This window comes from Marmota monax, unplaced genomic scaffold, assembly GCF_021218885.2.
Source record: "Marmota monax isolate L192 unplaced genomic scaffold, Marmota_monax_Labrador192_F-V1.1 WCK01_AAM20220418_F8-fsc00271, whole genome shotgun sequence".
NCBI classification, from domain to species: domain Eukaryota; kingdom Metazoa; phylum Chordata; class Mammalia; order Rodentia; family Sciuridae; genus Marmota; species Marmota monax.
In genome coordinates, this window is record NW_026694659.1 from 1260517 (window position 1) to 1283129 (window position 22613).

Genomic DNA, 22613 nt, shown 5'->3' on the forward strand with positions numbered 1-22613 from the left:
AATACCTGCTTTACTTATGTAACCATCATTTGACTTTCCCCTTTCTTCTGTTAGTCTAGTGAATTATTCAATGGGCGCTTGAATGTTAAGATACGTTTGTATTTTGGACTAAACCCAATCTGATTGCGATGTGTAGTTTATCTTATATATTCCTGCAGGTGTTTTGTTCATGTTTTTTTGAAAAAAAAAACCCAATTTTTAGAGCCAAGTTTATTAATTAATTCACTGTAATGTTCTTGTCAGTTGTGTTACCAGGTTTACCTGACTCATAAAATGAGATTAGGAGTGTCTTTTTAATAAAGTATTTTAGAAATTAAAATATAAGTGAGTCTAATCTAATGCAGTGACTAAACATGTATGTAGTTTGTTCTAAATGTTTGACACGGTTTTCTTTCTTCTCAGGCTTCTGCTTGTTCTTAGACTTGCAAAAGAAACCCAATTTGGTGCGAATTTTGCATGGGAAAGTAGAGTTGGACGGTCAGCTGGGGTTCCCGTAGGTCATACAGCAGCATGCTCCTGTGTCCAGGGCTGAAATTTGGTACTGCTTTTCTGTTCTGGAACCCACGATCAAGGCCCATCTGGATTTAAAAGCGAAGCTATAAGGTGAGAGGGCAAACATTCAGATAAAACACCTGATCCCCATCAAGAATCCTCAAAGCTAATTTTATCTCCAACTTTTGATCCCTACAACCACGGTTCCACAGAAAAAAAAACTCTGGATGCCCTTTGGTACCGTGTGTCTTACCCATCCCGTGTCTCATTCAGGGCTAATCTGCTGTCACCCGTTGTCCATCTGGGGCATTAGCGGATCACCTAAGCTCCACTTCGTCCTCCTCCCAGCTGTTCGACATCCTGCTGAGGAGGTGACTGCGTTAGCCTCCTGCTGAGCACTGAGTGGTGGTGTTTGCTGTACAAGATGAATTGGGCTCATGGACATGGCATAAGTTCTTCTGTGACCCGGTATTTTAGTTTGTTTTTAACTTTTGTGGTTCTGGAGGCCAGGAAGTCCAAGATGGAGGGGCCAGCAGGTTTGGTGTTTGGGGCAGGTAGCTTGCTGGTGCAGCCACACATGGTGAAAGAGCCAAGGAGCTCTCTTGAGCCTCTTTGATGAAGATGCTGATCTTATTTAGGAGGTGGAGGCTTGTGATTCAACCAATTCCTGGAGTTCCTACTTCTTCATACTATCACAATGGATACTAGCCTTCAATGAATGAATTTGGAGAGGACACCAACCTTCAGACCGCAGGACCTGGCTCTGATTTGCCTCCCGGGCTTGCTCTCTCACCTCATTCTGCCTGTGGCTTCAGGTGCATCTGCTGGCTCGCTCTGGGTGCCTCGCTCACACAGTGCTGATCTTTCTCTCTGGAGTAGACTATCCCCATCTTTCTCCTGGGCAATCTATTCTTTCATAACCAGCTCAGGCTGGATACAATCATCCCCGCCCAGTTGGGATGCTTGGGTCTCCGTTCTGTGCCTTCTGTGTCATCAGATAGATAGTGACATTAGCTAGGCACAATGGTGCACGCCTGTAATCCCAGAGACTCAGGAGGCTGGGGGCAGGAGGACTGCAAATCCAAAGCCAGCCTCAGCAACTTAGTGAGGCCCTAAGCAATTTAGCGAGACCCTGTCTCAAAATAAAAAATTTAAAAAATGGGCTGGAGATATGGCTCAGTGGTTAAGGTGCCCCTGAGTTCAATCCCGGGTACCAAAAAAAAAAAAAAAAAAAAAAAACCAAAAAGATAGTGAGCTCTTTGTGGGCAGAGTCTAGTCATCTATGTACACCAGTAACTTTTTGTGTGCTTGTAGGTAACAGTTGCTCAGTAAACACTTGTAGATCCCAGCAGCAGGAGCAACAGTGACGAGCTGTTATTTATTTATTTATTTTTTTTGAGTTCTACTTTATCCCTTTTTGGAAGCCTGAGATGGAAGAAAATGGCCAAAATGCTATGACCAGAAAGGAGACAGGAAGTCAAAGGTTTTGGAAAAATGTGTAGATACAATATCTTCCTGTTTTTCTGAGTTCGGTCCAGCTGATTAAAATCCTGGTGGGAATCCTTTTTTTTTTTTAGGGTGGATTAGCAACCTTCTGGGAAGGTGGATTTCTCCAGAGAAACGCATTGGAGCCATTTAAGAATTCCAATGGAAAAAAAAAAAATCCTACTTACCAGGCAAATTGATAAAGATTCCTTCCCTTTCTCTTATGAATAAAAGAGTTTACACAGAAACTCTCGAAGCGATTGTGTGAGGGATTCACAAGGATCACTAAAATCTCCACTAGACCTTCACTTTCACTTTGTAAAACTGCCTACACCCTGAAAAAAAACGGCATCATACAAAAAAATGGACTTTCCGGGGCTTCCCTATGAATGGGTCCTGCTGGCTGCACACTGGGGCCATTCATTTTATTTGGCCCATTTATCGCAAGTACATTCTAAATTTGGCCTTAATTATTTTTCCTTTCACAAAAATATTTTGTGGGATCTTTTTGAACCTTGGCCACTTCCTACTTGCCCCTTCAAACAGAAGCCAGGAGTGTTATTTTTGTTCTCTTCTAATTAAAATAATTGCTTGGTTCCTTTTAACTAGATTCATGCCGTTATTAGCCTAATACGTGGATGGGTGCCACGGGGTGCTTGAGAAACAAGACGAAAAGTGATCATGGAGCTTCACATGAAAAAGGTTCTGCCGTGCCAAGGAGCATTATTTCCTTTCAGCCAGTGTTTCATAAGGGTCTTTCGTCAACCTGGCCCCCCATACCCTTCCTAAAAGGCTTGCTCAGGGAAAGAATAGTTCTATTTTCTTTAGGAAGGTATACAGCCAGCTCCGTACAGTTTGAAGAGCGGCACTTGATGTGCTGAGTGTGGCACAAAGACCTCGGCTCTGGGTTTAATCTCTGCCCCTGCTTTGTCTTTCAGAATAACTGCAGTCGAAGGACAAATCCCCCATGTCCCCTCTGCCAGTGGGTGCTCATCAAAGGACAGCGAAGGAAGAGAAAGTGCCTAGATGCGTGCACCCGTCAAGTGTCGTCGAGACTGCAAATGCCAAGTGTGCAAAGGACTCTTTATTTTTTTATTTTTGGGTAGCAGGAATTGAACCCAGGTGTGCTTAACTCCTGAGCCACATCCCTACTCCTTTTTATTTTTTTATTTTGAGACAGGGTCTCGTGAAGTTGCTCAAGTCCTCTCTAAGTTGCTCAGGCTGGCCTGGAACTTGCGATCCTCCTGCCTCAGCCTCCTGAACTGCTGGGATGATAGGCATGGGTCTCCCCACCAGGCTCAAATGGCATTTTGACAAGACTTTTCTCAAAGGCGATGGGGTCTCAGGGTTGGCAAACAAGGCTCTGGGGACACCTCCGACTGTTGCCTGTTTTTAATGAAGCCTTCTTTGGAGCGCAAGCACACCAGTTGATGTATTTTCTGTGGCTGCTTGTCACCGCATCAAGGAGTTGTGACAGACCATGCAGCCTGCCAAGGCTAAACCATTTATGATCTGGCCCCTTATAGAAAACGTTTGGATGCCTGATGCCCTTCACCCCGTTCACTGTGTATCTATTAAGATTACCTCAGTGTAAGTCGAGGATCAGGGTCAGCTCTCCCTCTGGCTGCTACCTGGAGAAGGTGTGGACGTGGCAGGAACAGTGGCCTGGGGTCCACCTTTACTAACTACGTCAATACTGTACGGTTGTCGACGTTGCGGACTTCTGCTTCCACGACACAGATGGACCCCTTTTGGTACCAGTTGGTGTTTGGGAGGAGCAAGTGAGAGAACGTGAGTCCATGTGTTTTTAAGATCATAAGCTATCTGTGGTCTAGATATTATCTGGAAAAATAACAGCATGAGTGTTATTATCTTTATTTGGCATATAAGGAAGTGAGACTTAGGTAGGATGCCCAAGACCAAGGAGTAAACCAGTAGGCGCTCTGAATGTTAAGTTTCTAGCCTTCAGACACTGCTATTTCCAGCACATCATAACGTATTTTATATTGTGTACTTTTTGGAGGGGGGGGGGTACCAGGGATTGACCTCAGGGGCACTCGACCACTGAGCCACATCCTCAGCCCCATTTTATTTTTTATTTAGAGACAGGATCTCACTGAGTTGCTTAGCACCTCACTTTTGCTGAGGCTGGCTTTGAACTTGTGATCCTCCTGCCTCAGCCTCCTGAGCCGCTGGGATGATAGGCATGTGCCACGGCGCCTGGCAGGTGTACTTTCTATGGCTTTAAAATGTCCAGTCCTGGCTTAGACATTTAGATCAGAGGTAGAGTACCTGCCCATCATGTGTGAGGACATGGGTTTCATCCTGGCACTGAGGATTAAAAAAAAAAGAAATAAAAAAAGGTCCAATCCTTTAGTTAATTTCTTTGTTATCATTCAACATTATTTAAGAGCTGGAAAAAGCAGGACTTTGCAGAGATGGTGATGAATGGGTAAAGAAGAGATGGAGCTGGGTGGGGTGGTGCATGCCTGTGATCCCAGGAATTCAGGAGGCTGAGGCAGGAGGGTTGTGAGTTCAAAGCCAGCCTCAGCAATTTAGTGAGGCTCTAAGCAACTCAGGGAGACCCTGTCTCAAATAAAAAATAAAAAAGGGCTGAGGATGTGGCTCAGGGATTAAGCACCTCTGGGTTTAATTCCCAGTACCCTCCCCCAAAAAAGGTTGGAAGATTTTTCAAATCATTTTGTTTGTTGTGGCTGAAATCCTCCTCCTGGTTTTCTCTGTGTTGCCCAAGGGGATGGCCTTTCTTGTGGTGTGGAGTAAGAGAGAAGAGGTGAGATGGAAGGGGGAGACCCATCCTGCTTGCAGTAGTTTGGATCTTGAATGTCCTCTACAGGCTCATGTGCTGAAGGCTTGGTGTCCAGTGTGACATTATTCGTAAAAGCTTTAAGAGATACCACCAAGTTGGGGGTCTTCAAGTCACTGGGGATGAGCATTTGAGGGGGATATCGGGACCCCGGCCTCTTCTTCTCTCTTTCTTTTATCACAGTCATGAAGTGAACAGTTTTGTTCTGCCGTGCACCCTTAGCATGCTGGGTTGCCTCGCCACAAAACTAAAAGCAATGAAATTGACCACTCATAGACCGACACGTCCAAAACTAAACCAAAATGAACCTTTCCTATTTTTAAGTTGATTATCTCAGGTGTTTTGTCATAGTAATTGAAAATTGACTAACATACTGTCATATTACAAAATGTTGCTAGACACCTTGTTTTATTTTTTTGTGCATGAGTGCCCAAGTTCATGTGTATGTACCTGTCATGAGAGGCAAGAGTGATACTGAAATGTGGATAGCAGATTGTACCAGCAAGTAAATGATGGAGACAATCTACGTGTAGGGAATTTAATAGTTATGATTTTTACATAAAGTTGAAGGGAGTTCATGTGAAAAATGATTCAATATGAATTGTCCAGATAAATAATATCAATTAAACATGGCTGTGCTAGAAGTGGCCTTATTTAACTATGCTATTAAATACAGTCTTTATTCAGATTATATTCGCTCAATAACATGTAATTTTTGAGATGATGATGATGATCACATGTGCTTAGAGTAAGCATCTACCACCAAAGAACGGAACTTGCCTTGTCAAAGAAATGTAAATTCTTAAATGTCTCCGTTTTTGATATTCACCCTTTGAACAAGAGAAGTTTGCCAACATCTTCTTCATATTCAATGTGTTTGGATACTTGTTCTTTTCAGATTTATCCCAGAACCTAAGAGTCATATGATTGTCTGAAACAAAAGTGCCAGTGGAGTTGCGTATGAGAAAGCCAACCTTCCAGAATCTTCCATTGTACAAGAGTCACCATCAAAACCTCTGAGAGGTACAGTAGAGAGTCCTGCCCTATTCCCCCCGCCTACCCTGACACAGGCAGCCATAGCCTTGCAGACTGAACTCGAAGGTGGTATTAACCCATTCTGTGATTTCCCATGAAGTCGCATTACTCCGAGTTATCCCTAGGATCCAGGACATTGCTCTTTTAAAAAACGTAATTTGTTTCAGCACATTAAAAAGCATTTTCATGTCAGGACTTGGGGTTGCTGCAGATAACACTTTTCATCTGTGAGGAACTTGCAGGCATTAATTTATTTAGCTTTCTTAAAACAGGAAACTTTTTTTTTCTCATTAGCTACAGGATACATTTCTTTTTCTGATTCTATTCATTTAGTAGATGTTCTACTATAAAATCATCTCTATGTTAGTACTGTTTCACAGAGGGGGAAATAAATCTTTTAATGCCGTATAAAATCCCACTGCGATAGATGATCATTTCCTCAGCACGTAAATTTCTCTTTTCATGATTAAGCAATATTCTGGGAAAAAAAAGTTGAAGCTTCTTGAAAGCTGTAGGAACTGTTGCTGTATTGCAGCTGCTACTGTCATTCTTAGGGTGTGCCCTGTTTTTAATGGGTTACCCATGGTACTTTCTGGGTTCCCCAGAAAACAGAGGTTAAAGAAAGCCTCACAGGCTTCCTATTTAGTGGAGAGTTCAATCTCAGAGCAGAAGGAGTGTGGGAGAAGGAACGTGTGGCTGAAAGGAGAGGGGCAGATACAGGGTGTGTGGCTGGTGTGGCCATCCTTGGGAAGGAAGCATAATTTCTAGTTAGATTTCTGTTACTGTAACAAATGCCTGGGATACTTAACTTAAAATGAGAAAAAGGTTTATTTGGTTCACGGTGTTGGAGATGTCAGTTCACGATCGCTTCACCCTGTTATTTTTGGGCCGGTGATGGGGTAACACATCTGGCAGGAATAGGTTGACCTCATGGCTGGGAAACAAAGGAAAAGGAAGAAGGGACTGGATCTTGTTATTTCCTTCAAGTGCATGCCTGTTCATGACCTAAAGACCTGCATCTAGGCTCCGTCTCCTAAGGGTTCCACCAGGTCCCAATAGCACCAGCCTTAGAATCAACCTTTATATAAATATCCTCCCCACCACATATATGTATTTTTTTTTCTTTTGGTATCAAAGGTTGAACCCCAGGGCCTTTAACCACTGAACCACATCCCCAGCCCTTTTTACTTTTTATTTTGAGACAGGGTCTCATTAGACTAAACGTTGGCTTTCCGGGAAATGTCTGCATTTGATCTCTGGGACCTGTAAATGGTACCTTATGTGGTGTCGACTGCAGATGTGATTAAGGAGTTTGAGATCAGGGGATTACCCTGGATTTTTCAGGTGGCTGCTAAATCCCACTATCAGTGTCCTTATGAGAAAGAGACAAAGGCATATTTGACATACAGAAGAGGAGGGACCCGTGTGATCAAGGAGACAGAGGTCGGGGTGTTGTGGTCGTAAGCCCAGGACTGTGGTAGCCACCAGCAGCAGAGGAGGCAAAGGAGGAATTCTCCCTGGAGCCCCTTGAGGCAGCAAGTCCCCGCAGATACCCCGATAGCAGCCTAGTGACACCGATTTCAGACTTTGGGGCCTTCAGCACTGTAAGATAATTCACTTCTGTTGTTTTCAAGCCACAGGTTTGTGGTGATTTGTTACAGCAACTATAGGAAACAGATACAGAGATCATCTTCCCTGAGCATGAACTATGAAGACTCAGGATAGACTGATTGGGTGGAGGGAGAGGGAAGAAAGGAAAAGAATCTGCCAGTTCTGACCCAAACCGTTGGCAAACAGTTTTTCTTGTGTGACATGAATATTCCTTCATTTTTTCCTCTTATCTCCAGATTGAGTATGACGGGGCTTCAAGCTTTGCTGGGGTATCTCATGCTTCAGGGGTAACAAAATCCTAGAGTGGGAGGAGCCAGGGCAGTCAAGGGGCCCAAGGAGAGGGTCTATGGGCTCATGTCCTGGGAAGTCTCCTGTGGTCTGCTGGATCGAAATAAGTGGCCAGTGGCCCAGTGCAGTGTGGCCACATTGGCATCCACGAGGAGGCTGTGTAAGGGTGGGGGCTTGAATTCCAGCCCATGGTCTCTTTAGTCTTTACCACATTTCCACCTGCAGATGTGAGCTGGTGTCCTTACCAGGTGCTTGCTCCCCAGACTTGGAAGCTTCTAGCTGTTGGAGTTTGCTGCCCCTCGGGGCTGCACATCAGTCTTCAGATGTAGGAACTAAAGTCTCTTTCTTGACTTGAGTGTAACCCCACCTTCTCGTAGCCTCCTGTGATGGGCAGTAGTTTTACTTCTTGATGCACTTCAAATGAGGCTCAGTGTCACACATACAGGTGCACTCCATATATCCAAAGAGTTTTTAATATTTTTTTTCCTACCAGGCAAAACCCTCCATTCCTTTAACTTGGAGGAGAACTTTTCATGGTTAGTGATGACCCCACCAACCCCCACTCCTCTGAACAAACTTCCATTTTTGTCTCCCTCCTACTTTATGGGGCAGCTTAAAGAATACACCAGAATTTCAGGTGTGATCTGCTCAACCTGCAAGACTCAGGTTTCACTAATGTAACCAGAGATTGGTTTAATTTAATTTAATTTTTTGGCAAACACATCATTTTTAGTTGTACTACTCTAATTGTTGGTTAAAGTGCTCTCTTCTTAAACTTGGGAACAGAGGGGCTTTATGGAAGCACAAGGTCTTGTTTGGTTTTGTATTAAGGATTGAACCCAGGGGTGCTTTATCTCTGAACCACATCCCCAGCCCTTTTAATTTTTTGATTTTGAGATAAATAAGTTGCTCACTAAGTTGCTGTACCTGTGATCCTCCTGTGTCAGCCTCCGAAGTCACTGAGGTTATAGGTGTGTACACCCACGCCTGGCTGGATGGTCTTACAGCCACCTGGAGAGCCTGACAAAGAGAATCTACTTACAAATAGTATCACTGTAGGTTAAAATCAAAATGCTACCCCACATCAATGCATATAAATATTCCCTTAGTTTTATTCTAGGTGGAGGTCACTTGGTGATTCCTACAGGCTGGCACCAACCAGCCCTGCAAGGTCAGGAGCATTCTCACTAGACTTCTTCCCCTGCTACCTCCTTCCACCCCCCAAATAATTATGGAGCACCTACAAGAGGAAATCTCCAGGGGTAGAAATCTCTTTCATCACACCTCCAGTTGGAAGCACTGATTTGGATTCTATTCCTGGTTGAATCAAGTATCCACAATCTTCTGTAAGAAGAGGAACCATTGCCATACTGAAAAGGGCTCATGTAGGTAGGCACTGTCCATCCGATATCCTCTGTGCCAGTCAGTTTTCTGTTACTGTGACAAAATACCCAAGAAAAACAACTTAGAGGAGGAAAGATTTATTTTGGCTCACGGTTTCAGAGGTTTCAGTCTATGGTTGGCTGGATCCATTGCTTTGGGCTTGTGGTGAGGCAGAACAGCATGGAAGAGGGGATGGTGGAGCAAAGCTGTCCACCTCATGGCAGAAGAAAGAGTGAGAGAGAGAGAGAGAGGGAGAAAGAGGGAGAGAAGGGGTTCAAGGACAAAATATATGCTTCAAAGGCCTGCCCCTAGTGCCCCTACTTTCTTCAGCTGGGCTGCATCATCTAACAGCCCATCCAACTGTGCACTCATCAATGGATTAATCTATTGATGAGGTCAGAGCCCAATCACTTTCCCAAAGCCCCACCTCTGAACATTGCTGCATTGGGGGGCCGAGCCTTCAACGCATGAGCCTTTAGGGAACAATCCAGACCCAAACCATAACATCTTCCTTGTTCTTCATAGCAACCCTGCAAGTCGGGTTCTCATTTTACAGAAGAGGAACTTGAGGATCATTTCCAAGCAATTTTTCCTAGGTCACGGGATTCCAGACCCCATGTTCAGACTCAGGTGTATCAAGTGGTATCCAAATTCAACATGGAGCCAGGGAGAGGAGAGCAACCCTTGGGTCTCTGCAGGTGGACTGAGCCAGAGTTGACCCTTCTGGGCCCCCTGAAGGAGCTGAGTATCACAGTGTTGGTCCAGAAAGACTGAGCTGACAGTCTGTCTCTGCGACTGGGCCTCCTGGAGTCCAGTGTGTTTAGGAAGTAAGGTCCTGTGCATTCTGTCCCAGCCTCTGCTGTGCACGACTGTGGGAGTTTTGTTGGCTTAACATCTATTCACCAGGCATTTCTCTTAGGCCAAACCAGGCTAGGGATGGAAAAACAGAGGCCCATGGGGTAGGTCATGCAGCCCATGAGGGAGTTGAATTAGAGGCCTTGGAGTCTGAGCCTTGTGGTGGACACCCGGCATGAGGACTTCCTCTGGGCTGTCTGCCCAGACTGAGGGGTTCTGGAGTCCATGAGGTGGGATAATATTTTATTAAACACTTTCCAACTTTCAATATCCCAGTTTTCTTTTTTACCTTTAATTCGTTCAAGCAGCTAAGTCAGGGCCTTCTTGTGGCTTCTGGGGAGGAAAGTGACAGCGAAAACAGTTTTCTGATGGAGGCAGATTCTTTAGGATGACCCCTCAATGTCCTCTCTCGTCTGCTGTCAGTCATTCGCCTGCTGTGGAAAGTACAAAGTTACAAACTCACCTTCGGGACTCTCTGCATCCTGGGGTACTTGGATGCCTCCAGTGCTGGCCGGCAAGATGGAAGCCTGGGTCTCCTGTAGCTGCTTCCGTCAGTTCTGGCTCCTTCCTGCTTACAAGCATGTGATCCTCAGGGCACAGCTGCCGTTGCTAAGCTGTAGCCAGGTTGCAAGCAGAGACAGCCTGGTTCCTTGACTGCATCTTAGAGCACTGGGCAGACATTTTTTATGGGGAGACTTGAGAGCATGTCAAGTCTGTGGGGAGGTGAGGGGTCATGATGGGCAGGCATCTAGAGAGAAGGAGACCTGTCCTTGCTCTCCAGACCCTGGGCAAAGGTCAGCAGGGCAGAACGAGAGCCTGTGCAAAGTTGTTTGGGTGACCCGGTGTCTGTGGCTCAGGTGGAGGCATGGAGTGACATCTCAGAGGTTGTCCGAATAGACACATGCCACTTAGCAATGACATTTCTCCCTTATTGAGTCTTAAACTGAGGAATCCCCAGAATTTAGCCAGATGCCATGGTGCACACTGTAATCCAGCTACTCAGGAGGCTGAGGCAGGAGGATCACAAGCTCCAGGCTGGTCTGAACAACTTGGGTTCAAGCTTTAATACTCTCTCTCTCTCTCTCTCTCTCTCTCTCTCTCTCTCTCTCTCTCACACACACACACACACACACACACACACCCCTACAACTTAGCCAGGACTTGGGGAAGGGAAAACCTTGGGATGAAGTTTCTGCTACCCTTGAAGAATGAGATTTCAAAGTTGCAAGTGAATTTTAAAAAGTGTGTTTTTCGAATGCTCCAGTTGGGCACAGAGATGTATACCCGTCACAGACCAAGATGAGTTGAATTCTGTAAGTACTCTCTGAAAGCTTCCTGTGGCGGGTTCACTCTGGGGGGTTGGGGGTTGCTGTCTTTCACTCTTTCATGGGGTCCCAGGGCAGCGTAGAGACCATCAGAGACCAGGGAAGGGCAGGGCTGCTGGAGTCCACAGGTCTGGGGTCCTGGGCTGACTTCTGGTGCCGGCCCTTTATTCTCTCCAACAACCAGTGAAGTGCCTGTCCATCCTGAGATGCTTCCATACTGCAGGTGGATTTAGGGCAGAGATGTGGGAAGAAAGGGGAGGCAGAGAAAAAAATTCTTGCCTTTCTCTATCAGTTATGGAAGTGTTACAGCTGAGGTGGAGGGGGAAAACTGGGTAAATTGGTCTTGGTTTTGGAGATGTAACTAAGCCAGATCATTTCATGCCTTCTTTTGAGCCCACAATTTCTGATTTTCCATTCCATTCATTGGAGCAGCCAGAGAGTGGTAATGTGGTCCTTTCAGAGTCAGCCAGAGTGCTTCTTTAGCACCTAGTAACCACATGGTCACGGCATGTCTGTCCACATCATCTGTGAGATGGAGGGCATAACAGAACCTACCTCACAGGGTGGTGTGAGGGGTCCTCCCCAGAACAGAACATGCTGGGCATGGGGCAGCTGATGGGTTAGGGAAGTGGGCCCTAGCTGGTCTGCCAGCATCACCCAAGGCAGGCTCCCTCACCAATACCCTTGCTCTCTAGGTGACAGTGGGTGGCGCTCAGCATCACCATGATGACGATGTAGCTAGAAGCATGTCAGATTTTGCACAGGGGCAGCCACAACAAGCCCTCTTTCATAGTTGTATCCAGATGACCTTGAAATCCAATAGCCTCACTTTTTGCATCCAGTTTGAAAGGAGGATGCAGGCTCCGATTCTCTCCCCTAACATTTCCTTGAAAGTTCATTCTTCATTGCTGACCCCCCCCCCCCAAAGGGAACCTTCCATCCATCCATCCCCACTGAGACTTCCAAAAATGGGTGAACTCCCCATCAGGAAGTCCAGTAAAGTTGGAAGCAAACTTTCAAGGCAAAATGCTGAAGGTCCTTGTTTCCTTTGCTTAGTTCTAGTGGTTTGCGGAGTGCTGATGTGGCTGGTCCCAGCAGCCAATCCCACCCCACAAAGGACTCGGGGTGGAGACTCTTTGGTACGCGGCTGGGCAACAGAGTTGCGCGCTGTGTACTTATCTGATTAAACTGTCTGTTGTTTTAAATCTATTGCCACAGTAACTTTTTCTTCTGATAGACCTTCAGTGACACAAATAACACATTAAAAGTTACATCTAGCCAGTCACGGCCGCGTACCCCTGTAATTCCAGCAGTTTGGGAGGCCAAAGCAGGAGGATTGTGAGTTCAAAGTCAGCCTCAGCATCTTAGCGAGGCTCTAAGCAACTCAGGGAGACCCCGTCTCAAATAAAAAACAAAAAAGGGCTGGGGATGTGGCTCAGTGGTTAAGCACACCTGGGTTCAATCCCCACTACCCCCATACCCCAAATACATCTCTATCAGTGACTTCTTGCATTGTGTTGATGGCATGTGTGTGTGTGAGCACGGAGGCACGTGCACTTGTGTGACCCTTGTATGATCAATATGTATTCGATACTTGTGACAGCTGAAACTTTAAAAAAAAACAAGAGGGGATGAATATTTCACTGACCATGAAAACAAACAAACAAACAAACAACAACAACAACAAACCAATCCAGTCCAGTTACTAAATAAACACAAGACACAGAAATTACATCCAAATGAAGAGGTACAAGGATACATTTTCTTTGCCTGTGCTACATACTGTCGTGGGTGCTTTGGCAGGGACTTCTAAAGCCACTTCCTTCCCATTTCTGCTTTCCAGCAGGGCCCAGGGAGCAGGATGGCTAATGTCCCCTCCTTTGCCTGCTGCTGTCATTACCACCTTCATTAATCTTTGAGTTCTTTGCCCCCACTTTACCAAAAGAATAATGCTTCCCCCAGAATTACACAGAAATCAATGGCAAAGTTAATTGAAACCTGGATCTCTTCGTGTTTTTCTCTTTCTTAAGCGATTGCTTGGTTTCTGAAAAGTGAGGTCTGACTCAAAGGGCGGCTTTCACGGAGGGTGAGTGAATTGGTCAGGGAGAGAAAGTAGAGGTGGATCATTTTCCTAGTGACTGAAAGACAGTGTTTACATTTAGGATTTCATTTCCTTTCAAGTTTGACACTGGGGTTGAAGGAATGTCAGTAGATGGGAAGAATGACCAGGGCATTTCTATGGCACAGCTCGATGCTCTATTGTCCCCTCCAAGGCCCGGCAGGACTCTGAAGGGGATGGGACTGGCCCCTTCCTCCCAGGGGCCAGAGAGCACAGGAGGGAAGAGAGAAAGGGTGGAGGGGACTCGAGGAGCCCTAGATAATGGCCAGCGACCTATTCTAAGGATGTAACCTCTTTGGAGAATGAGGTATTCCTGCTGTAGATAATTGGGCCTTTCATTTGGCTTCATTTTAACAATACAGTTTACATTTATGGCCACTTATTAAAAGCGAAGAGAACTCTATTTCCCTGGAATCTTGCAACATGCGCTGAGGCCAATGAGAAAGACATGTGTATGTTGACTATACAGAGAAGATTCTGAGGGGATTGTCTAAGACAACCCAACCAGCAGAGAAGCGGGGGAGCCATCTTCAGGCTTTTAGGGAAGAGAAAGGGGGTTGATGGGGCCAGAGTCTTACCTCCATGTTGCCTCTGACGAGGTCGTTGGCAGGGTTCCTCTTCAGCGGATCGGGACACGTAGAGATCCCCTAGTACAGTCACCTTGCTGAATGCCCATCTGTCACTGGGAGGGACCATACACGGCTGGTTCCAACCCTCGTTGGCATCTGCAGCTTCCAAAATGTTCAGACAAAGGATCCAAAAGGCATCTGGTCAAGCTTTGCAAGAAGAGAACCTTATCCCCTGGTTCCCGAGGCCCCGAAGTCAGGGATTTGATTATGCTTATCATGATCTCAGCTTCCACCCCTCCAAATGCGATTAGTTTTGTAATTAGTTAATGTCATTACCTGTCATCAAATCCAGACAACGCTGGTCTCCTGAACCTCCCTGTGGCAGAAAATCCCACAACCTGACATCTTTCCACTGCCGAACACAGTTTCTTGAATGATCCTGGCAACTGCCCCTTCATCCATGGACCACAGGCCTAAAAAGTTAGAGGAAAGATGTATTTCTTGTACTTTTTTAAAGGCGGTTTAAAATACTTTAGTTCCCACACTGTTCTTCATCCAACGAAAGCATAAATAGAATCTTTTCAGCAAACTTTGCACTGCACTCTATTTTCCTTCTTATATATCTTGGCTATATTGCTCTGGGCAGAATAGCCCAATTAAGAACCAGTTTATGGTAGGGAAACACCCAGTGAAGGAATATTTTTAATTTATAAAAAAAAAATGCTGAGTATCTTTTATTACTTGTTACTGTTAAATACCGGGCCAGCAGTTATTTTCTTTTTCCTAATATTTCGTTTTTCAGCACATATTCTTTGCAAACCTGTCGTGTGAGGGCATTTGGGATACTCAGGGTCCAGGGTTTTAAGACTAAATTCTGTCCTTCAAGAAGTAATAGGGCCGGGCGCAGTAGCACACTCCTGTAATCCCAGCAGTTCAGCAACTTAGTGAGGTCCTGAAGCAACTTAGTGAGACCCTGTCTCAAAATAAAAATAAATAAGAAATAAAGGAGGCTGGGGATGTGACTCAGTGGTTAAGTGCCCCTGGGTTCAATTTCCAGTACCAAAATAAATAAATAAATAAATAAAAAACAAAAACCAAAAAAAGTTTGTAGGGGAAGATAGACAACCAGAAATGAGTATTTACAAGTTTTACAAGTAATTCACCGTATGTGGGCTGAGAAGTGTCCACTGGCCCCTCCAGATCCCCTCTCTACCCTTTTCTACCCTGCTTTATGAAGAACTCTGGGGCCATGGGCCATTAAAGATGGTGACAATGGCTTCCTTTCGCTCAGGTTCTGCCAGGTAAGGAGGCAGGCTGAAGAGCAGGACAGTGAGCTCAGGGTACTGACACCCTAGTCCCTTTCTGATGGCCTCAGGTTGACAAGACTGTTTTCTGTTGGGAGGAGATCAGTCTTCTTCCGTGGAGGGACTCGGTCCTCCTCAATGTCGAAACCTACCTTCCCTAGTGGGGAAAGCCAGCCCCCCCCAGAGCTGGGAATCCACCCTCCTCAATAGTGGGAACCAGCCTTCCCTCACAGGGAGACCACCATCCCCAGCCAAGTGGATTGATTTCTCCCCAGTGCTGCTCAACTTGGGGTGAGAAGTGCTCACCACAGTACTCACCTTCTGAACTTGGACTGCCCTCTGATAACTGACCCTTTTCTTGCCTCTCCCCAGTTACCCATTTGAACGGGCCACCTGTTTCCCACTGTGACCCTGACCACTACCCTGGGTTAGAGGGTGATGCGTGCTATGGAAAACCTCCTTATTGCCATCTCTGAGTTTATCAGTAATATGGTCCATTGTTGCCAGTACCCTTTTGGTCAGATGTCACCTGGCGTTGGGCTGCATTGCTTGTGTCTCACTCACTGCCACCCGATTCATCATCATTATACATTACAGAACATGATAGAGCATTATGTGCTCCCGGAAGGCAGGGATGGTGCTCGGCAACGCTTGGCTAATTCTCAGCTCCTCCTGTGGTTGAGGGGGAGACATTAACCTACTTGTTCATAGCCACGTTCAGCAAGCTCCCAACAGAGTGCAGGCTGATGTTCCAGGACCTTGATTTGCTCCTGTAGCCCAGCCGTCCGGCCCTTGCTACATACACGTGCGCTCCTGGCCCACCGTATGCTTTTATTCCCCTGTGAGGACACATGATGCAGTTCAGTGTTCTCTTCTCTGACCCACCCTTGGCTGGTTCCATCCTTTTGAGGAAGGGGAGACTTGTTTTTAGCTTTGGGAAGACCATGTTTATATATGGCCAGGCTGTCTCTTTTGTTTTCTAAGGACCTTTTGTAGATTCTTGGACTTTTCACCTGCCCAGTTCCCACTGACCTGAGCTGTCTTTGTAAGACAAACCAAATATTTCTTTTTCTGTATTAAAGCTTATTGCTAGTTTTGGGGAATAAATCTGTACTCAGAGATATGCAGTTCTTGATATCTCCTAATTTGAAAATAGGCTGCAAGGATTGGGGTGGTCTGGAGTGTGTCCCAGTGTGTGTATGTGTGTGTGTGTACACACACACACACACACACACACGCACACAGTCTTACCAATTTCCTTCTGGAAGCCCAGATGGAGGCCATCCGGTCTAGGGGCTTTGTTCCTCTCCTCAAGTTTTTTAGGTTACCCCCTGACTTCCCCCCGAGAGAATTCAGTCTGTGTTAAGGCCACACCAGGGCTTCCTGTGTAAAGAGCCCTTGAAATATGAAATTCCTCACTTCTCTTGATGATAACAGTGAGGCAGAAAGAAAGAAAGGAAAAATAACAGCATGGTTACCTGATGGTACTTATTAGTCCGCTGCCCTCAGAAACAGGGCTGAGAGCTTCATGTGGATTTGAGTTGTACTCTGGGGGAATTTGTCGGCAAAGCTACTGGAGCGGACACCATTCATGTGTATGGGGTGTTTTATCCGCCAGAGATGAAATAAGGACACAATTCTTCATTTCATAATGCACTCGAGAATCATTCCATGTAAGTTTAGGTTTAAAACTTTCAATTCACAGCAGCCCATTTAAAAAAAAAAGAAGAAGAAGAAAGGAAAAAAAAAGAAGAAGAAGGAAACACACCCGTCTAGCTAAAAAATATCCTCAGGAAACCAGCCTGGAAGAAAGTGAGGCAGAACATGAATGAGCTATTTAGCTTTTCTTGGAAAATGGCATAATTCTCGGAGGAATGAAAGGCCGAGCATTCCCCAGATTTTTGTCAGACACACACGCCAGTCCACAAAGTGCTGGAACCACAAACAGAGGACCTGGCTTGGTTTCAGTTTCAGTCATTCAGGTGTTTGTGGCATAGAATAAACACCACCCAGAAGGCAATATCGTGAGTTACCAGAAGTCCCAGCGCATCATATAATTCTAGGCCACATTTTCAGCTCTTCTACGGAGGGTTAGTAAGTTAGCCATTCAGTTCACTCAAGCAGAGTGATTGACCTTTTAAAAACAAAATCTTAAATCCACCAATGTTTGGGAATGATCTTCTGAATTAATTTGTTTTTCTAGGGTCATGTAGACCCTACTTGAATCTACTGAGACCTCTATCATAGTAACTTAACAGCATGTTGGTTGAGTGGGTATGACTTGAGAGTCTTAGATGATAGAAGCTACCAGAATCCACCAACATGATGCCTTCGACTTTTGGGGAGCTTGCAGTCAAATCAATGAGATAAATTACTAAAGGAACAATCAAGGGATTATATGAGACATTGTATAAAAATGTATGCAGTTATGGGACAGGTTATGGGAGCGAGATTGGACTCTTAGGTAAGGGAGAATTTCATATAACCTGGAGGACTTTGATTATGTTGAGGAAGAGAGGGGGCTCACCAGGCTGGAAACTGACAAGAAAAACAGTACTGGTTGCCATGTATTGATTCTTAAAATAATTAAGAACTTGACAATAATTAAGAACTTCTAATCACAATTATACGATGGAGGAATGTTAGCTCCCATTTCAGAGGTGAGCAAATTGAGTCTTGCAGATGTTAAGTTACTTGCTTCTGATCACAGAAGCCTCTAAGCTGGGATTGTCTTGGGGACAAGAAAGAAGTCTGTCTATTTCCTTCACTGCAAATGAGAATGGCAGACAGTCTGGTCGATTGATTACTTTTGGCATGTTCTTCTTACTCAGTGATTGAAGCACTGAATGGGAGAATTTAGATGCTGAAACGTTTATGCACGTGACTCTGTTCTCAGCCTCGGAGGCAAGAGAGGAAGGGAAGGATGGAGAATACTGGGGACCCAACAGTCCAGGTGACTGCATTGGTGGTTCTGACACCCTTAAGTTGCCTTGCCCCCTCTGCATCACAAACCATGCAGTGGAGTAGGGGAGCCTGGGTAGGAGGTCTTCCTCATGCAAATGAGGATGGAATCTGCATGCCACTCTATTACCCCAGGACCACATGGCAGATGGCTCATTCCCTGTTCGCACCCCTGGTCCATCTTTCCTTTTTCCTGGGCATGTAGTCTTCCCAACCTCTCTTGAAGGTCGTGAGATTAACTTATGACCTGAGAAACATGACCACAGGTGAAATGTGCCGCTTCTGCAGCCTCTTCAATGGAAACTGCTCTTCCTGGGCTCACTCTTTCTTCCTCCCTGTGGTCATCACACTGGATGTGCTGATGACCACATTTCACCAAATGGAGGATCAGAGCCCCTGCAGGACAGAGGAGCGACCCCAAGGAAAGGGCACCTCTCCAGGCAAGGTGTCAGCTCTGCGATACTCTGTAAAAGGGAATTCAATCCCATCCTAGGAGCCACCGAATTTTGAGATCTGGTTAATGTAAGAGCCCGAGTTTGACCTTGAATAGTGCAGAACACTTCCAGGTTGGGCAGTAGAGCACTGACTTCCATGCAGTCTTTTGCTGTCCTTCCTTCATTCCTTCTGAGCACAGACTCTGAACCAGGCGACATGCTAACAGCTGGTGATAGTAAACAAAAGCCATGTTCTTACTCTCCTGGAACTTAGGAGAGAAAGACGAAAACAAATAGAGGTAAAATTAAAGGCTGCTTGACTAGAATACGTGTTGTGAAGAACAAAAACTTAGGGGTAAGATAGAGATGAATGGTGGGAGAAGGCCACTTTGGTGGTCAGGAGAAGCATCCATGAGCAACCCTAATTAAAAAGAAGAAACCAGACTTGAAAGGAGTAGGACATGCTATCCTAAACCCAGAGGAGCATGTGCAAAGGGCCTGAGGCAAGAAGGAATTCTTTGGCACAAGGAATTAAGACAGGAATGAAGAGGAGAAAGAGGCACCTCAGGAGGTTGGAGGTACTCAGGTCTTGTTCTTTGACAGTCTGGAAGCTATTGAACAGCTTTGTGGTAGGAACAGTGTACAGGGAGGGATAATTCACTTGATTGTTTTAAGATAACTTTTACTGATTTGTGGAGAAAGGGTTGAAACCAAATAAGTGTCCACACTACTATGTCCACAGGTCATGGAGACGGGAAAAGGCCATCTAAGACAAATCACAGAAGAATTTCTCTAAGCGCATAATTAATATTTGAATATAGTTTAATTAAGAAAAAGAGTGGAAGTCGGTCTTGTTAAGAGTTACATCAGAAAAAGGGTTTCTGAAGAACTCTGCTGTCCCCGTTCCAAACGGGCTGGGGACTGGTTAGCTCAGTGCTGCTGTCAACCTGTCAACACGTGTACTTCTGGTGGTCGGTGAGGTTGCTGAAAAGGTTTCCCCAGAGCAGCCCAGCACCGCCCTTGCTGGGGCTCACAAAGAGTTGCCATGGGGATTAGAAAGCCTCCCAGGGGCCTGGCCTTTGGAATTTGTACTCCTGATTTAGAGGCGGTAAAGGGGAAAGTGGAAAAAGGCTCATTTGAATGGAACATTTAAATATAATCTGAATATGTATTCAACAATAACATATTTAATTAAATATAATTAAGTTAAAAATTTTAATTGTAAATGAAACCTTCCCAGATCACTAAAGCCACCCATTTTTCTTAAGTAAGTGATGTCAACTTTTAGTTTCTGGGGACTGAACCCAGGACCTGGCACATGTGCTCTTTCACTGAGCCACGCCCCCTGCCCCCCAATATTGACTTCTGTGAAGATCATACCTCTGTAAGGGCCATGTCCTGTCAATTTTCAACATGACTATTGACAAAGAAGGAAAGGATTCAGCTTCTAGATTTGCAGTTCAATGCAATCAGTTTTGGGGTTTTCTTTCTAAAAATTTAACACTGTCTTCAGAAATAGGAAATTGTTTTTTTTTTTATTTATATATAAATATATATGTATATACATATATATATATATATATATATTTTTTTTTTTTTTTTTGTGCCAGGTAAGTGACATCAGGGTCTGAAGTGAACAAAGTGTCCTATGTTTTGAGATTGGCTTTTGTTGGCTTGGGGTTTTGCATATCTAGGAAATCTAAGAAAAGAGGTCCACCTTTCAGCCTCTGCACATCAGGAAGTGGTTAGCAGCCCTAGTCTCGCCTTACAGACCTGCTCAGGAGGAAAAAAAAAAAAACCTTCTTTTCTCCTCCCTTGCCCCTCCCGCCTTTCCATCTCCAAACCGAAGGCTTCTTGGAGGGACTCTGCCCAGGATCTGGGGATGCTTCATCGCCCCCGGAGAATAGCTGGGCATTAGCAGCTCAGCGCTTGGCTGCTGGCTGCCCACTGCGGGGACCGGGGACGCTCCTGGGGCGGCAGGAGGGATGTGTGGAATCACACAGGGCTGAGTTTCCTATGGCCGGTTCCCTTGTTTGTGTTTTCTCCAAAAAAAAAAGAGAGAAAAGTCCTGGAGGAGGCCGGGGAGCCAGATCAAATGTCCTGGCGGGAAGCCAAAGCTTGACTTCTCCCCGCCAGGAACTGCACGTTCTCAAGTCTTCATTTCTGTCCTGTTGAAACTGATAGGGAAGGTTAATGAGATTAACATGGCCAAACCCTGTGGGCTCCTGTGAGGGAAGTGGCCAGCAACTAGCTGCCTACTACTGACCCACAGGCCGGCCACTCCAACTGGGAGCGTTTTATGGAGTTCTAGTAAAACTCGATGGTTGGTCGGAGACCATTTAAAAGAGGCTAATGGGAGCAAGTCACACCCAGGGCCACTGACTGGCCGAGGAATGAGTGTCCTGTGACAATATGCTTGTCACCAGGTCAGTCCAGCCCTTGCCTCCTGGGTTGATCTGCAGAGAGGACGATTTTCTGGTACGGGACTTTTTATTCCAAAAAAAAAAAAAAAAAAGTTGGGTGTAAGATGAAAAGTGGTGAAATGAGATAGCTCAGGACAGAAAACCCAAAGCTGCCATTGAACAGAAAGATGAAATAGCTCTTTGGCTGGAGAAGTTCTGAATAGATTCCTGAGAAAAGTGAGGGAGATGGAAACTGTGTGTGTGTGTGTGTGTGTGTGTTTATGAGTATTTTTAAAAAGTGATCTATAAGTGGAGGGAGGAAAAGGAAGAAGAAATTTTGGTAAATCTATAAAATCGCCACAATTTATGAGAGTTTAAAAGGCAATTTCTTTTTTAAGGGGCAAATTCCTAATTTCCCACATAAAAGTATGGGAATTGAATGGTAAATCCTTCTCCCTCGACAAGACCCCTGAAAAGAGGCATGAAAAAGAGTTACTGTTCCGCTTCCATTCATGTCTCTTGAAAGCCCGTGGATGTGACACTGCCCTGGAACACACAGCCCTGGGTTTCAAAGCTGCCCGGATGACTTTTCAGAAATGATCTATTGTGGTGCTTTGTTTTGTCCGGGTCGCCCTCGTTTTGTTCTGCTGGGGCTGTATCACTCTTCTGCGGCTGCCATTAATCCACCTGTCTACTCCTCCCCATTCAGAGGCCCATTTTACCCCCTGCCCTGCACAGAGAGCTGGGGATGAAATGGCTGAAAGGCTCAGCATCACTGCAGAGGGACCAGGGAAGAAAGACATGGAGAGGAAGGGGAAGGGCTGTCGGCAGGGGTGCTGGGTGCACGGGCTCACCTGGGGGATGTGGGTGCTCAGGAGAGAAAGAGCAGGCAGGGGCAGAGGGAGGGGACCAAAGGTGACAATCTTCTCCAGCCGTTGGGAGCCTGGGCAAGTTGCAAAGATTTTTTTTTTTTTTTGGTCCCCTGTAGCAGTATGACTAAGTGGCATGGTGGGGCACTGGAGACCCGTGCTTGCACCGCCTAAATGAGACCGCCCTTTTCTTTTCTCAGATTTTATTTGATCCACTCACTTGTAGTTAGCTGAGTGTAGACTGTGTAGCTCAAGAATTGTCAGGCTGGGACGAATGGCAAAAGATACAATGATTTCTTAATAATGAAGAAAGAAAATGAAACCCCCAAATCTGTCCTGTGGATAGGACCTGGAACAGGGGTCCCATCCTCCCATTCCCTTGGAAGCTCATCCTATTTGATTACATTGTCAAGAGGGAAGTTGCTTCTTTTCCACCTCTTCTTTGACTTCTCTATCACTCACTTTTTTTTTTTTTTTTTAGTACTGAGGATTGAATCCAGAGGTGCTTACCACTGAGCCACATCCCCAGCCCTTTTTTAAAAAAAATTCATTTAGAGTTAGGGTCTTGCTGAGTTGCTTAGGGCCTCGCTAAATTGCTGAGGCGGGCTTTGAACTCTCGATCCTCCTGCCTCAGCCTCCTGAGTCTCTGTGATCACA

At 45.5% G+C, this 22613-nt stretch overlaps 1 long non-coding RNA gene across 6 annotated transcripts in view; it reads left to right on the forward strand.

The window, feature by feature from the left end:
- The window catches only part of LOC124078498 (uncharacterized), a 103978-nt gene that overhangs the window by 41900 nt on the left and 39465 nt on the right, over nt 1–22613 (forward strand). For 5 of the 6 annotated variants that reach the window (XR_006846928.2, XR_006846931.2, XR_009224785.1 and 2 more), the window contains exons 2-4: nt 403–603; nt 2916–3768; nt 5700–5824. This is a non-coding gene — a long non-coding RNA (uncharacterized LOC124078498). Of the gene's footprint in view, nt 1–402; nt 604–765; nt 961–2915; nt 3769–5699; nt 5825–22613 lie in introns of all 6 variants that reach the window. The other variant, XR_009224783.1, reaches the window with a different exon arrangement.